Raw genomic sequence first — 14,702 nt, 5'->3', positions numbered from 1 at the left:
ATTCCAGGAAAACATAAATAAACAAGTAGAAGCCCATAGAGAGGAGACACAAAAATCCCTGAAAGAATATCAGGAAATCATAAATAAACAAGTAGAAGCCCATAGAGAGGAGTCACAAAAATCCCTGAAAGAATTCCAGGAAAACACAATCAAACGGTTGAAGGAATTAAAAATGGAAATAGAAGCAATCAAGAAAGAACACATGGAAACAACCCTGAATATAGAAAATCAAAAGAAGAGACAAGGAGCTGTAGATAGAAGCCTCACCAACAGAATACAAGAGATGGAAGAGAGAATCTCGGGAGCAGAAGATTCCCTAGAAATCATTGACTCAACTGTCAAAGATAATGTAAAGCAGAAAAAGCTACTGGTCCAAAAATACAGGAAATCCAGGACTCAATGAGAAGATCAAACCTAAGGATAATAGGTATAGAAGAGAGTGAAGACTCCCAGCTCAAAGGACCAGTAAATATCTTCAACAAAATCATAGAAGAAAACTTCCCTAACCTAAAAAAAGAAATACCCATAGGCATACAAGAAGCCTACAGAACTCCAAATAGATTGGACCAGAAAAGAAACACCTCCCGTCACATAATAGTCAAAACACCAAACGCACAAAATAAAGAAAGAATATTAAAAGCAGTAAGGGAAAAAGGTCAAGTAACATATAAAGGCAGACCTATCAAAATCACACCAGACTTTTTGCCAGAAACTATGAAGGCCAGAAGATCCTGGACTGATGTCATACAGACCCTAAGAGAACACAAATGCCAGCCCAGGTTACTGTATCCTGCAAAACTCTCAATTAACATAGATGGAGAAACCAAGATATTCCATGACAAAACCAAATTTACACAATATCTTTCTACAAATCCAGCACTACAAAGGATAATAAATGGTAAAGCCCAACATAAGGAAGCAAGCTATACCCTAGAAGAAGCAAGAAACTAATCGTCTTGGCAACAAAACAAAGAGAAGATAAGCACACAAACATAACCTCACATCCAAATATGAATATAACAGGAAGCAATAATCACTATTCCTTAATATGTCTCAACATCAATGGCCTCAACTCCCCAATAAAAAGACATAGATTAACAAACTGGATACGCAACGAGGACCCTGCATTCTGCTGCCTACAGGAAACACAACTCAGAGACAAAGACAGACACTACCTCAGAATGAAAGGGTGGAAAACAACTTTCCAAGCAAATGGTCGGAAGAAGCAAGCTGGAGTAGCCATTCTAATATCAAATAAAATCAATTTTCAACTAAAAGTCATCAAAAAAGATAAGGAAGGACACTTCATATTCATCAAAGGAAAAATCCACCAAGATGAACTCTCAATCCTAAATATCTATGCCCCAAATACAAGGGCACCTACATACGTAAAAGAAACCTTACTAAAGCTCAAAACACACATTGCACCTCACACAATAATAGTAGGAGATTTCAACACCCCACTCTCATCGATGGACAGATCATGGAAACAGAAATTAAACAGAGACGTAGACAGACTAAGAGAAGACATGAGCCAAATGGACTTAAAGGATATTTATAGAACATTCTATCCTAAAGCAAAAGGATATACCTTCTTCTCAGCTCCTCATGGTACTTTCTCCAAAATTGACCATATAATTGGTCAAAAAACGGGCCTCAACAGGTACAGAAAGATAGAAATAATTCCATGCGTGCTATCGGACCACCACGGCCTAAAACTGGTCTTCAATAACAATAAGGGAAGAATGCCCACATATACGTGGAAGTTGAACAATGCTCTACTCAATGATAACCTGGTCAAGGAAGAAATAAAGAAAGAAATTAAAAACTTTTTAGAATTTAATGAAAATGAAGGTACAACATACCCAAACTTATGGGACACAATGAAAGCTGTGCTAAGAGGAAAACTCATAGCGCTGAGTGCCTGCAGAAAGAAACAGGAAAGAGCATATGTCAGCAGCTTGACAGCACACGTAAAAGCTCTAGAACAAAAAGAAGCAAATACACCCAGGAGGAGTAGAAGACAGGAAATAATCAAACTCAGAGCTGAAATCAACCAAATAGAAACAAAAAGGACCATACAAAGAATCAACAGAACCAAAAGTTGGTTCTTTGAGAAAATCAACAAGATAGATAAACCCTTGGGCAGACTAATGAGAGGACACAGAGAGTGTTTCCAAATTAACAAAATGAGAAATGAAAAGGGAGACATAACTACAGATTCAGAGGAAATTCAAAAAATCATCAGATCTTACTATAAAAGCCTATATTCAACAAAACTTGAAAATCTGCAGGAAATGGACAATTTCCTAGACAGATACCAGGTACCGAAGTTAAATCAGGAATAGATAAACCAGTTAAACAATCCCATAACTCCTAAGGAAATCGAAGCAGTCATTAAAGGTCTCCCAACCAAAAAGAGCCCAGGTCCAGACGGGTTTAGTGGAGAATTCTATCAGACCTTCATAGAAGACCTCATACCAATATTATCCAAACTATTCCACAAAATTGAAACAGATGGAGCACTACCGAATTCCTTCTATGAAGCCATAATTACTCATATACCTAAACCACACAAAGACCCAACAAAGAAAGAGAACTTCAGACCAATTTCCCTTATGAATATCGACGCAGAAATACTCAATAAAATTCTTGCAAACCGAATCCAAGAGCACATCAAAACAATCATCCACCATGATCAAGTAGGCTTCATCCCAGGCATGCAGGGATGGTTTAATATACGGAAAACCATCAACGTGATCCATTATATAAACAAACTGAAAGAACAAAACCACATGATCATTTCATTAGATGCTGAGAAAGCATTTGACAAAATTCAACACCCCTTCATGATAAAAGTCCTGGAAAGAATAGGAATTCAAGGCCCATACCTAAACATAGTAAAAGCCATATACAGCAAAACAGTGGCTAACATTAAAGTAAATGGAGAGAAACTTGAAGCAATCCCACTAAAATCAGGGACTAGACAAGGCTGCCCACTCTCTCCATACTTATTCAATATAGTTCTTGAAGTTCTAGCCAGAGCAATCAGACAACAAAAGGAGGTCAAGGGGATACACATCGGAAAAGAAGAAGTCAAAATATCACTATTTGCAGATGATATGATAGTATATTTAAGTGATCCCAAAAGTTCCACCAGAGAACTACTAAAGCTGATAAACAACTTCAGCAAAGTGGCTGGGTATAAAATTAACTCAAATAAATCAGTAGCCTTCCTCTACACAAAAGAAAAACAAGCCGAGAAAGAAATTAGGGAAATGACACCCTTCATAATAGACCCAAATAATATAAAGTACCTCGGTGTGACTTTAACCAAGCAAGTAAAAGATCTGTACAATAAGAACTTCAAGACACTGACGAAAGAAATTGAAGAAGACCTCAAAAGATGGAAAGATCTCCCATGCTCATGGATTGGCAGGATTAATATAGTAAAAATGGCCATTTTACCAAAAGCGATCTACAGATTCAATGCAATCCCCATCAAAATACCAATCCAGTTCTTCAAAGAGTTAGACAGAACAATTTGCAAATTCATCTGGAATAACAAAAAACCTAGGATAGTTAAAACTATCCTCAACAATAAAAGGACTTCAGGGGGAATCACTATCCCTGAACTCAAGCCGTATTACAGGGCAATAGTGATAAAAACTGCATGGTATTGGTACAGAGACAGACAGATAGACGAATGGAATAGAATTGAAGACCCAGAAATGAACCCACACACCTATGGTCACTTGATTTTTGACAAAGGAGCCAAAACAATCAAATGGAAAAAAGATAGCATTTTCAGCAAATGGTGCTGGTTCAACTGGAGGTCAACATGTAGAAGAATGCAGATCGATCCATGCTTATCACCCTGTACAAAGCTTAATTCCAAGTGGATCAAGGACCTCCACATCAAACCAGACACACTCAAACTAATAGAAGAAAAACTAGGGAAGCATCTGGAACACGTGGGCACTGGAAAAAATTTCCTGAACAAAACACCAATGGCTTATGCTCTAAGATCAAGAATCGACAAATGGGATCTCATAAAACTGCAAAGCTTCTGTAAGGCAAAGGACACTGTGGTTAGGACAAATCGGCAACCAACAGATTGGGAAAAGATCTTTACCAATCCTACAACAGATAGAGGCCTTATATCCAAAATATACAAAGAACTCAAGAAGGTAGACTGCAGGGAGACAAATAACCCTATTAAAAAATGGGGGTCAGAGCTAAACAAACAATTCACAGCTGAGGAATGCTGAATGGCTGAGAAACACCTAAAGAAATGTTCAACATCTTTAGTCATAAGGGAAATGCAAATCAAAACAACCCTGAGATTTCACCTCACACCAGTGAGAATGGCTAAAATCAAAACCTCAGGTGACAGCAGATGCTGGCGAGGATGCGGAGAAAGAGGAACACTCCTCCATTGTTGGTTGGATTGCAAACTGGTACAACCATTCTGGAAATCAGTCTGGAGGTTCCTCAGAAAATTGGACATTGAACTGCCTGAGGATCCAGCTATACCTCTCTTGGGCATATACCCAAAAGATGCCCCAACATATAAAAAAGACACGTGCTCCACTATGTTCATTGCAGCCTTATTTATAATAGCCAGAAGCTGGAAAGAACCCAGATGCCCTTCAACAGAGGAATGGATACAGAAAATGTGGTACATCTACACAATGGAATATTACTCAGCTATCAAAAACAACGACTTTATGAAATTCGTAGGCAAATGATTGGAACTGAAAAGTATCATCCTGAGTGAGCTAACCCAATCACAGAAAGACATACATGGTATGCACTCATTGATAAGTGGCTATTAGCCCAAATGCTTGAATTACCCTAGATGCCTAGAACAAATGAAACTCAAGACGGACGATCAAAATGTGAATGCTTCACTCCTTCTTTAAAAGGGGAACAAGAATACCCTTGGCAGGGAATAGAGAGGCAAAGATTAAAACAGAGTCTGAAGGAACACCCATTCAGAGCCTGCCCTACATGTGGCCCATCATATACAGCCACCCAATTAGACAAGATGGATGAAGCAAAGAAGTGCAGACTCACAGGAGCCGGATGTAGATCGCTCCTGAGAGACACAGCCAGAATACAGCAAATACAGAGGCGAATGCCAGCAGCAAACCACTGAACTGAGAATAGGACCCCCGTTGAAGGAATCAGAGAAAGAACTGGAAGAGCTTGAAGGGGCTCGAGACCCCATATGTACAACAATGCCAAGCAACCAGAGCTTCCAGGGACTAAGCCACTACCTAAAGACTATACATGGACCGATCCTGGACTCTGACCTCATAGGTAGCAATGAATATCCTAGTAAGAGCACCAGTGGAAGGGGAAGCCCTGGGTCCTGCTAAGAGTGAACCCCCAGTGAACTAGACTGTTGGGGGGAGGGCGGCAATGGGGGGAGTGTTGGGAGGGGAACACCCATAAGGAAGGGGAGGGGGGAGGGGGATGTTTGCCCGGAAACCGGGAAAGGGAATAACACTCGAAATGTATATAAGAAATACTCAAGTTAATAATAAAAAAAAAAGAATACATTTGGGAGAAAAATAAAAAATATATTTCAAATTAAAAAAAAGGGGGGGGGATAAAAATATTCATAGAAGGAGATATGGAGACAAACTTTGGTGCAGAGAGTGAAGGAATGGCCATGCAGAGCCTGCCCTGCCTGAGGATCCAGCGCATACATATATACAGCCACCAAACCTATACAATATTGATGAAGCCAAGAAGTACATGCTGGCAAGAGCCTGATATAGCTGTCTCCTGAGAGACTCAACCAGAGCATGGCAAATACAGAGGCTAATGCTAGCAGCAAATGAAAGAACGGGGTCCACATTGGAGAGTTAGAAAAACGACTGAAGGAGCTGAAGGGGATTGCAACCCCATAAGAACAACAATACCAACCAACCAGAGCTCTCAGGGACTGAACCACTACTCAAAGAGTACTCATGGACAGACCCATGGCTCTAGCTGCATATGTAGCAGAGAATGGCTTTGTTGAGCACCAATGGGAGGAGAAGCCCTTGGTCCTGCCAAGGCTGAACCTCCCCCCCTCCCAGTGTAGGGGAATGCCAGGGTGGGGAAGTAGGAAGGGGAGTAGTTGGAAAAGGGGAACACCCTCATAGAAGAAGGGGGAGGGGGAGAGGATTGGGGGCTTATGGATGGAAAGCCGGGAAAGGGAATAACATTTGAAATGTAAATTTAAAATATCCAATAAAAAGAAACCTTTTTTTACTACCAGGACAAAATCTTTTATTCCAAATTAATGAGTGTATTCCAGGAAAAAAAATATATTTTGCCACATGGTAGTACATGCCCACATTCCTAGAACTTTGGTGGGACTTTAAGGTTGAAGAACAGAAAAATCAAAGCGAGACCAGAAGACATGTTGAAATGCTATCTTGAAATCGTGTGTGTGTGTGTGTGTGTGTGTGTGTGTGTGTGTGAGAGAGAGAGAGAGAGAGAGAGAGAGAGAGAGAGAGAGAGAGAGAGAGAGAGAGAAGGAAAGAAAGTGATGGGGGAAATGAATGTAACTATGTTTCTATTAAAAAACATAGTCTTTTTTTCCCCATCTTTATTAACTTGGGTATTTCTTATTTACATTTCAATTGTTATTCCCTTTCCTGGTTTTCAGGCCAACATCCCCCTAACCCCTTCCCCTCCCCTTCTCTATGGGTGTTCCCCTCCCTATCCTCCCCGCATTACCGCCTTCCCCCCAACAATCACGTTCACTGGGGATTCAGTCTTGGCAGGACCCATGGCTTCCCCTTCCACTGGTGCTCTTACTAGGCTATTTATTGCTACCTATGCGGTTGTAGCCCAGGGTCAGTCCATGTATAGTCTTTGGGTAGTGGCTTAATCCCTGGAAGCTCTGGTTGGTTGGCATTGTTGTTCATATGGGGTCTCAAGCCCCTTCAAGCTCTTTCAGTCCTTTCTCTGATTCCTTCAACGGGGGTCCCATTCTCAGTTCAGTGGTTTAATGATGGCATTCGCCTATGTATTTGCTGTATTCTGGCTGTGTCTCTCAGGAGAGATCTACATCCGGTTCCTGTCAGCCTGCACTTCTTTGCTTCATCCATCTTATCTAGTTTGGTGACTGTATATGTATGGGCCACATGTGGGGCAGGCTCTGAATGGGTGTTCCTTCTGCCTCTGTTCTACACTTTGCCTCTCTATTCCCTCCCAAGGGTATTCTTGTTCCCCTTTTAAAGAAAGAGTGAAGCATTTGCATTTTGTTCATCCTTCTTGAGTTTCATGTGTTCTGTGCATCTAGGGTAATTCAATCATTTGGGCTAATAGCCACTTATCAATGAGTGCATACCATGTGTGTTTTTCTGTGATTGGGTTACCTCACTCAGGATGATATTTTCCAGCTCCATTCATTTGCCTATGAATTTCATAAAGTAATTGTTTTTGATAGCTGAGTAGTATTCCATTGTGTAGATGTACCACATTTTCTGTATCCATTCCTCTGTTGAAGTGCATCTGGGTTCTTTCCAGCTTCTGGCTATTATAAATAAGGCTGCTATGAACATAGTGGATCATGTGTCTTTGTTATATGTTGGGGCATCTTTTGGGTATATACCCAAGAGAGGTATAGTTGGGTCCTCAGGTAGTTCAATGTCCAATTTTCTGAGGAACCTCCAGACTGATTTCCAGAATGGTTGTACCAGTCTGCAACCCCACCAACAATGGAGGAGTGTTCCTCTTTCTCCACATCCTCACCAGCATTTGCTATCACCTGAGTTTTTGATCTTAGCCATTCTCACTGGTGTGAGGTGAAATCTCAGGGTTGTTTTGATTTGCATTTCCCTTATGACTAAAGATGTTGAACATTTCTTTAGGTGTTTCTCAGCCATTCAGCATTCCTCAGCTGTGAATTTTCTGTTTAGCTCTGAACCCCATTTTTTAATAGGGTTATTTGTCTCCCTGCAGTCTAACTTCTTGAGTTCTTTGTATATTTTGGATATAAGCCCTCTATCAGTTGTAGGATTGGTAAAGATCTTTTCCCAATCTGTTGGTTGCCATTTTGTCCTAACAACAGTGTCCTTTGCCTTACATAAGCTTTGCAGAGAAACTTTTTTTATTTGTTTTAAAAAGCCAAACAAATAAACACGTGGAGAATAAACATTTGAAAAATTTACCTTATTATATGAGGTTTCTCTAGAAGCCTCTGAACAAGACATCACAGGCAGGTATCCCACATCTGGTACTGAGCATTTTTGCTTGTTATTGTATGGTTTCTAGGAGGTACATTATTACCTCATCTCAGGGTAATTCCCATCATACTTTTGTTGTTTTAAATATGTCATGAAAAGTCTTTCTTCAACTGTGGCAGATGGTTTTCTATCTATTAAGCTGTCTGTCTGTCTGTCTGTCTGTCTGTCTGTCTTTCAGGGTATAGAGTTGCTCCAAACTCATCTAGTTTTTAGAGTTTCCACTGAATTTGCCTTTACATGTAATTGGTGCACTCTCTATTGAAGTCTGACATGCACTTTCTTTGTTCTGTGCATGAGTGTTTTAGCTGTATAACCGGGGGAGTTTATTTTCTGGTTCTGTCTATTTGGTGTTCTATACCATATATCTAAATGGGCCTTTCCTTACTTAGTTTTGGGAATTTTTCTTCTATGGTTTTATTGAAGATCTGTTCTATGACTTTGACCTGTAATTCTTCTCCTTTGATCTATTCATGGTGTCCAAAAGAACCTATATATCCAGGTTTATTTTTAAAACTTACTATTTTCTTTCATTAACTAGTGCAGTTGACCTATCTGGTCTGCCAGCCCTAATATTCTGTCTTCTACATGATTGGTTCCATTGATAAAGCTGTCTACTGAGTTTTGTTATCTGTTTATTGATTTTTTTTCATTTCCACATTTATTTTAGATTGGGTTTTCTTCAGTATTTCAACATCTTTGCTAAATTTAATTTTCTCATTCTGAACTATATTTGTGGGATTTTTATGTTTATTTAGACTTCACTGAGCATTCACTCCTGTCCCTTTGTCCATTCAAGTATTTATGTGTTTCTTTTAAAACTCATTTAGCTCGTTGAATATGCTTATAATTGTTCTTTTAATTTCTATGTCTCAATTAATGGAAGTTATTCTGGTAGAGGAACATTACTACAGGATCAATGGTCTGGATGCAGGTGGAGGAGGGACATGTATTGTCTTATTTTTTTAATACAGTTTCTGGTTTTGCATTGGGACCTGAACATCTTGAGTCAGGTTGGTAGTTGCATGTTTGATATAAACCTTTAGTCTACCTACATTAGGTGGAATTTTGATTGCTATTGTTGTTGTTATGCAATCCTGGCTGCTTAAAGATCAACAGAAAAATGGCCATTCAGAGCCTGGCTCACATGTGGCTCATATATATACAGTTACCCAAACTAGATAAGATTAATGAAGCTAAAAAACACATGCTGAAAGGATATAGATCTCTCCTGAGAAACACATCCAGAGCATGTCCAATACAGAGGTCAATGCTAGCAGCAAACCACGGAACGAGAACAGGACCCCTCTGGGGAGAATTAGAGGAAGGATTGCAAAAATTGAAGGAGCTTGCAACCTCATAAGAACAACAATGCCAACCAACCAGAGCTTCCAGGGACTAAACCACTACTGAAAGACTATACATGGACTGACCCAGGGCTCCAACTGCATATGTAGCAAAGAATAGCCTTGTTGGGGCACCAGGGGAAGGGGAAGCCCTTGGTCCTGTCAAGGTTGGACTCCCAGTGCAGGGAAATATGGGGGGGCAGTAAGGGGGATGTATGGGGGGAATACCTGTATGGGGGAGGGGGAAGGCAGGAGATGGGAAGGGCAGGGGATAGGGAGTTATGGATAGGAAACCAGGAAGGGGAATAACATTTGAAATGTAAGTAAAGAAATAAATCTAATAAAAAATTTTAAAAAAAGATAAGCAGAAAATGTTTGAAACTCAGCTTTTCAGATACTTAGTGTTGCTGTGTCAGTAGGAATGCTGGGGTGATCTAGTTCCACGGCACCTGGCATGCCATGACATACCTTCGTTGAAATTCAAAAATTAAAAACAATTTATAAAATTAAACCCACTGTCAATATCAATTTTCAAGTAAGGGTCCTATGTCGTGGCTGCCACTTGAAGTCATAGTCCTGTTTCTGCTACCTCTAAGGGACAGGTCTGGGTCCAGGCTCCTATTGCAGTTGGGGGTCTGTGTTGATGTCTCTTGCCCACATTACCACCAAAGGCCAAGCTGATGCCTGTGGTCTATGCTGCAGCTAGAGGCCATACTGGTGTCCAAAGGCAGTACTACTGCCTAGAGCCATGTTGGTGTCTGTGGTCCAAGTTGCTTCTGAGGGCCTTGTCTGCATCCCTGGTCCACTTGCAACCAAAGCTGTATTTGTGGTCTGTGCTGTCACTGGAAACCATGTGGAAGCCCAAGATCCATACTTGCCTTTGACTATAAAGAGCAAGGAAGCAAGGAAGGCAGTGAGATCAATGGCTACAGAAGCACAGTTGAGAAAGAGGGACATGGAAGTCTTCTGTGACAACCCCTACCCCTTTCCTCCCTTCCTAAAAAGTAACAGTCTGAACGAGAAACCTTCATAGAGAACTCCTAATAACAGTGATAAGGATGCTGAACTGTACCTCTCCACAGCTGATGGCTTCTGATGGGGTTGCAGGAAGGGACGGACTTAATTCTGTTTAAAGAGCAGGCCACTGAGCGTTTGACCAACTTCCAGTGAGTGTATAGATAACACAAATTGAACTTGTTTTGGTTGTTGTAGGGCACGGAGCCAGGGGTCACAAGGGTAGGGAGAGCGTGGAAGGACTGGGAAGTGAGTGTGAATGATGTGAAATTCCCAGAGAATCAATAAAAATAAGTTTAAAAAGCCTCAGACACATATTTATTTGAAGGAAAAATACCTTATTGACTGATTCATCTTTCCAGCTCCAGTTGATGAAGCATTTTTAATAAATACATGATATCAGTGGATATTTTTGTATTCACTAGACTATTACTCTCCCTCATCCTCATTTCTTACTCTGGCCCGATAATATGCAGTAGTTCCACATCCCCACTTTAGACTGTACATAATATATCCTGTACTTATTTATGCATTAATATTGACTGCATTTCCGTAAAGAATTAATAACAATATTGGCCATGACTTTGATTGATCCAGATAGCTTTCAATAATACAATCAGTCATTTCACTCTATTTCCTCATCAATATTTAAGAAACTGTTTGGCTATATTTGGTTGTTTTCTCTCAGGCTTTGAAATACATTGCTTCCTATGTTCTTGACTGATAGAGTTTCTGTTGCAGCAGTAAGGTTATTCTGATGTGTTTCTCTTACCACTTTTACTATCGTTTCTTTGATTTCCATGCTTGGATTCTTGATTATAATATGTTATGGAGGTTTTTTGCTGGCACGTCTGTTTGGGCTCTGAATCATGTCCATTTCCTTCCCTGTGTTAGCAAAAAATTTTGCTCTAGTTTCATTAAATTCCCCATTGTCTTAGTCAGGGTTTGTATTCCTGCGTGAACATCATGACCAAGAAGCAAGTTGGGGAGGAAAGGGTTTATTCAGCTTACACATTCACATTGCTGTTCATCACCAAAGGAAATCAGGACTGGAACTCAGGCAGGTCAGGAAGCAGGAGCTGATGCAGAGACCATGGAAGGGTGCTATTTACTAGCTTGCTTCCCCTGCCTTGCTCAGCTTGCTTTCTTGTAGAACCCAAGACTACCAAGACTACCAGCCCAGGGTTGCCATCATCCACAATGTGCTGGGTCCTCCCCCTTTGATCACTAGTTGAGAAAATGCCTTACAGCTGGATCTCATGGAGGCATTTCCTCAACTGAGGCTTCTTTCTCTGTGATAACTTCAGCTTGTGTCAAGTTAACACATAAAAACAGCCAGTATACCCATGACATTAGTTTTTAATTCTGCTCCTTCTCCCTCCCACACACAGATTTTTGATTGGGTATAATAATCATGTTCCGAGATTCATAGAATAGTAGTAATAGTTATTGAACTCTTTATTGATGCCTGAATGTATTAATCAATCAATCTTGTCTTTCAGCCTAGACTCTTTCCTTGCATTAGTTTTATCTATTGTTGGTGTTTGTATGTTGTCTATTGGGTCTATGTATTTTCATTTCACTGTACTTTTAATTTCCATATTTATATATAATTTTTCAAGATGATGACTTATATGAATCATTTCTCACACAAGCTGCTGATTTTGTCCAGTATGTTTCTTCCATGTTGCTGAGCTTTTTCTCCAGGACTTGAATTGATATCATTACTTTATTCTCTGATAAGTAAAACATGTTCTTTGAAATTATTGGTTATTTTTACAAGTGAATTATTGAAATCTTTATCTGGCATGTTACCAACTTTAGCATATGAATTCATTTGTTGAGAAGTTGTGTTTTGAGGGAGCCCTATTTATCAGGTCCAAAGAAAAGTCAATTTCCCTAAATTCTTATGGTTAGACAAAAGTCATTATTGCTCAAGTAGAGAAGATGACGCTACCAAAAGGAGCCAATTCCTTTATCATTGACAGAAGTGACAAATGCCCATCTGTGGTGCCTACTAGCACATCAAAGCACATGCTGGTATACAGGGTCCCTCAGTATCACAAGTACCTGTTTAAATAATATTGTCTTGCTCTTTCATGCCTTCTGTTTACTTGGAAATCATATTGTGCAGTATGTTCTAGAAGACTTAGTCTCCAAGACCACTAGGTTGGGAGAAAACAAAATTGCTGTAACAGGTGCAATATCAAACCAGATTAGAAATACATTAGAAATAATTAAATCCTACTCATTACCACACTACCAAAGAGCACAGAACAGAATATAGCAAATAGGATGTAGAGTGTGTTATAAACATAGAAGTTATTTAGGGCAAATGTATAATATTAAATGAATAAAATAACTGAGGCAAGAAAGTTTGGAAAGGATGAATACTGGAGTTTTAATAAAGAAGCAAAATAAATTGAGGGAAATGTCAATAAAAGAAAGGGGGAGAGAAAGAAATTAGCAAAATATGACTAAATATAAAGGGAAGAAATAAAAAGTAGAAATTTAGGGGATTGTCTTTTTTATGAAGTCACCACCATGCTTACTAAAAGTATAATCCAAAGAGAAATGGAGATAAACAGGGGAAAGACAAAAGATGAGGAGTTAGAACAGCTTGTTTCTGGACCTCTGAAACTAGAATATGCCTGTTGGGTTTGGTGCAGTTAAGTTTGGAGACACTTGTCTTCCATTTGGCTTAGCTTGGTTCTGAGTTTCTACTGAACCATCTTAAGCTCTGACAGAGCTAGCTTCCTGTACTAATTTCCCTTCCATATATGCCAGGAGCCTTTACTGATCATGCATAGCCCTTGCATCTGTGGACCTAGCATGTTCTCCAGCCTTTTTTTTTCTCTAAGTCTTTTTAGGGTTCTTGAACACTTCAACCTCCCTCCTAGCCCACTGACCACAGGTAGGGGAAAAAGAAGATTTATAAGAAGATGGAGTTGTGGATCTGTTTAGTAGTATTCCTTTGGAGCAATTCTACTCTTCCTGTCGGGATATCAGCAATCCAGTTTAATTGTAGTCCAGTCCAAACAGCAGCAGTGGTGCAATCCAGCAGAAACTGCAAGACTCCATCAAATTAGCAGACATGGCCAGAATCAACTGGGACATCACAAAAAAGTTTTTGATGCATTTTTTCTCTATGAAGTGAAGAACCACGAAGCCTGGGGAAGATCAGGGAAGACCAGAAAAGTGTTATATGGAATCATGATGCAAAAGTGACCTCTCACTGTTTATGGTGTTCCATTTATACTCTTTCCAAACATCACATGCCATCTCAAGTGTCTGCTTCAACAAAACGTCCTCTCATGTGTCTGCTTCAGCAAGACATCCTCTCACAAGACAGCTTCCAGAAAAAACATCACTTGACACAACTGTGTTTCCAAAGAAACCAGAAACTTCCACTTCAATTAATCATGCAAAATGTATGTATAAATATTGATACATGAAAATTAAATCAATAGCCAACATCACATACTATCCTCTTTAAGAAATTGTATGGATCAGGGTTGGTGACATAAGTAAAGCTGTTGATGTCAAGCCTGACGGCCTTGGTTTGATGTCCCCAAAACACAGAGATAGAAAACTGATTTCTGCAGGTTTCCCCTACCTTCTACATACATGACACATATCCCTTATTCCAGAAAATAAATAATATAGAAATACATGGAGTTAAATAAGAAGTTTACTCTCAATCCATATTGCATTATTTTGTATAAAGCCTCAATTATTATGTATCTTATATATAGTGGTTATAGGAAACATTATGAGCCATATGATTTATTTATCTGATTAAAATGTATAATTATATGATTTCTTTCTAAAGTTTATTTATTTTTATTCTTTGATCATTTTTTACAGTCCAGACTTGGTCCCCCTCCCAGTCTGTCCCCTGACTAATCCCTATCCCATACCTTCTCCCCTGACCCCATCTCTAAGAGGATGTCCCCTACTCCCTACCCCACCCTACCAGGCCTCCCCACTCCCTGGGTCCTCAGTCTCTTGAGGGTTAGTGCATCTTCTCTCACTGAGGCCAGACCAGGCAGTCCTCTGCTGTATATGTGTCAAGGGGCCCCAGACCAGCTTC

General features: G+C 39.8%; 1 protein-coding gene and 1 long non-coding RNA gene across 1 annotated transcript in view; both read right to left on the bottom strand.

Annotated features, from left to right (window-relative positions):
• The window catches only part of Erich1 (glutamate-rich 1), a gene marked incomplete at its 5' end in the record, with an annotated part of 52,793,804 nt that overhangs the window by 24,029,914 nt on the left and 28,749,188 nt on the right, over nucleotides 1–14,702 (bottom strand).
• The window catches only part of LOC148000579 (uncharacterized), a 63,338-nt gene continuing 60,227 nt past the window's right edge, over nucleotides 11,592–14,702 (bottom strand). The window contains exon 3 of the long non-coding RNA XR_015640392.1: nucleotides 11,592–13,779. This is a non-coding gene — a long non-coding RNA (uncharacterized LOC148000579). The remainder of the gene's footprint in view (nucleotides 13,780–14,702) is intronic.

Source organism: Rattus norvegicus, chromosome 16, assembly GCF_021556685.1.
Source record: "Rattus norvegicus strain SHRSP/BbbUtx chromosome 16, alternate assembly SHRSP_T2T, whole genome shotgun sequence".
Lineage (NCBI taxonomy): Eukaryota > Metazoa > Chordata > Mammalia > Rodentia > Muridae > Rattus > Rattus norvegicus.
The sequence above is the reverse complement of the archived record's forward strand: the minus strand, read 5'-3'. Positions and strand labels throughout refer to the sequence as shown.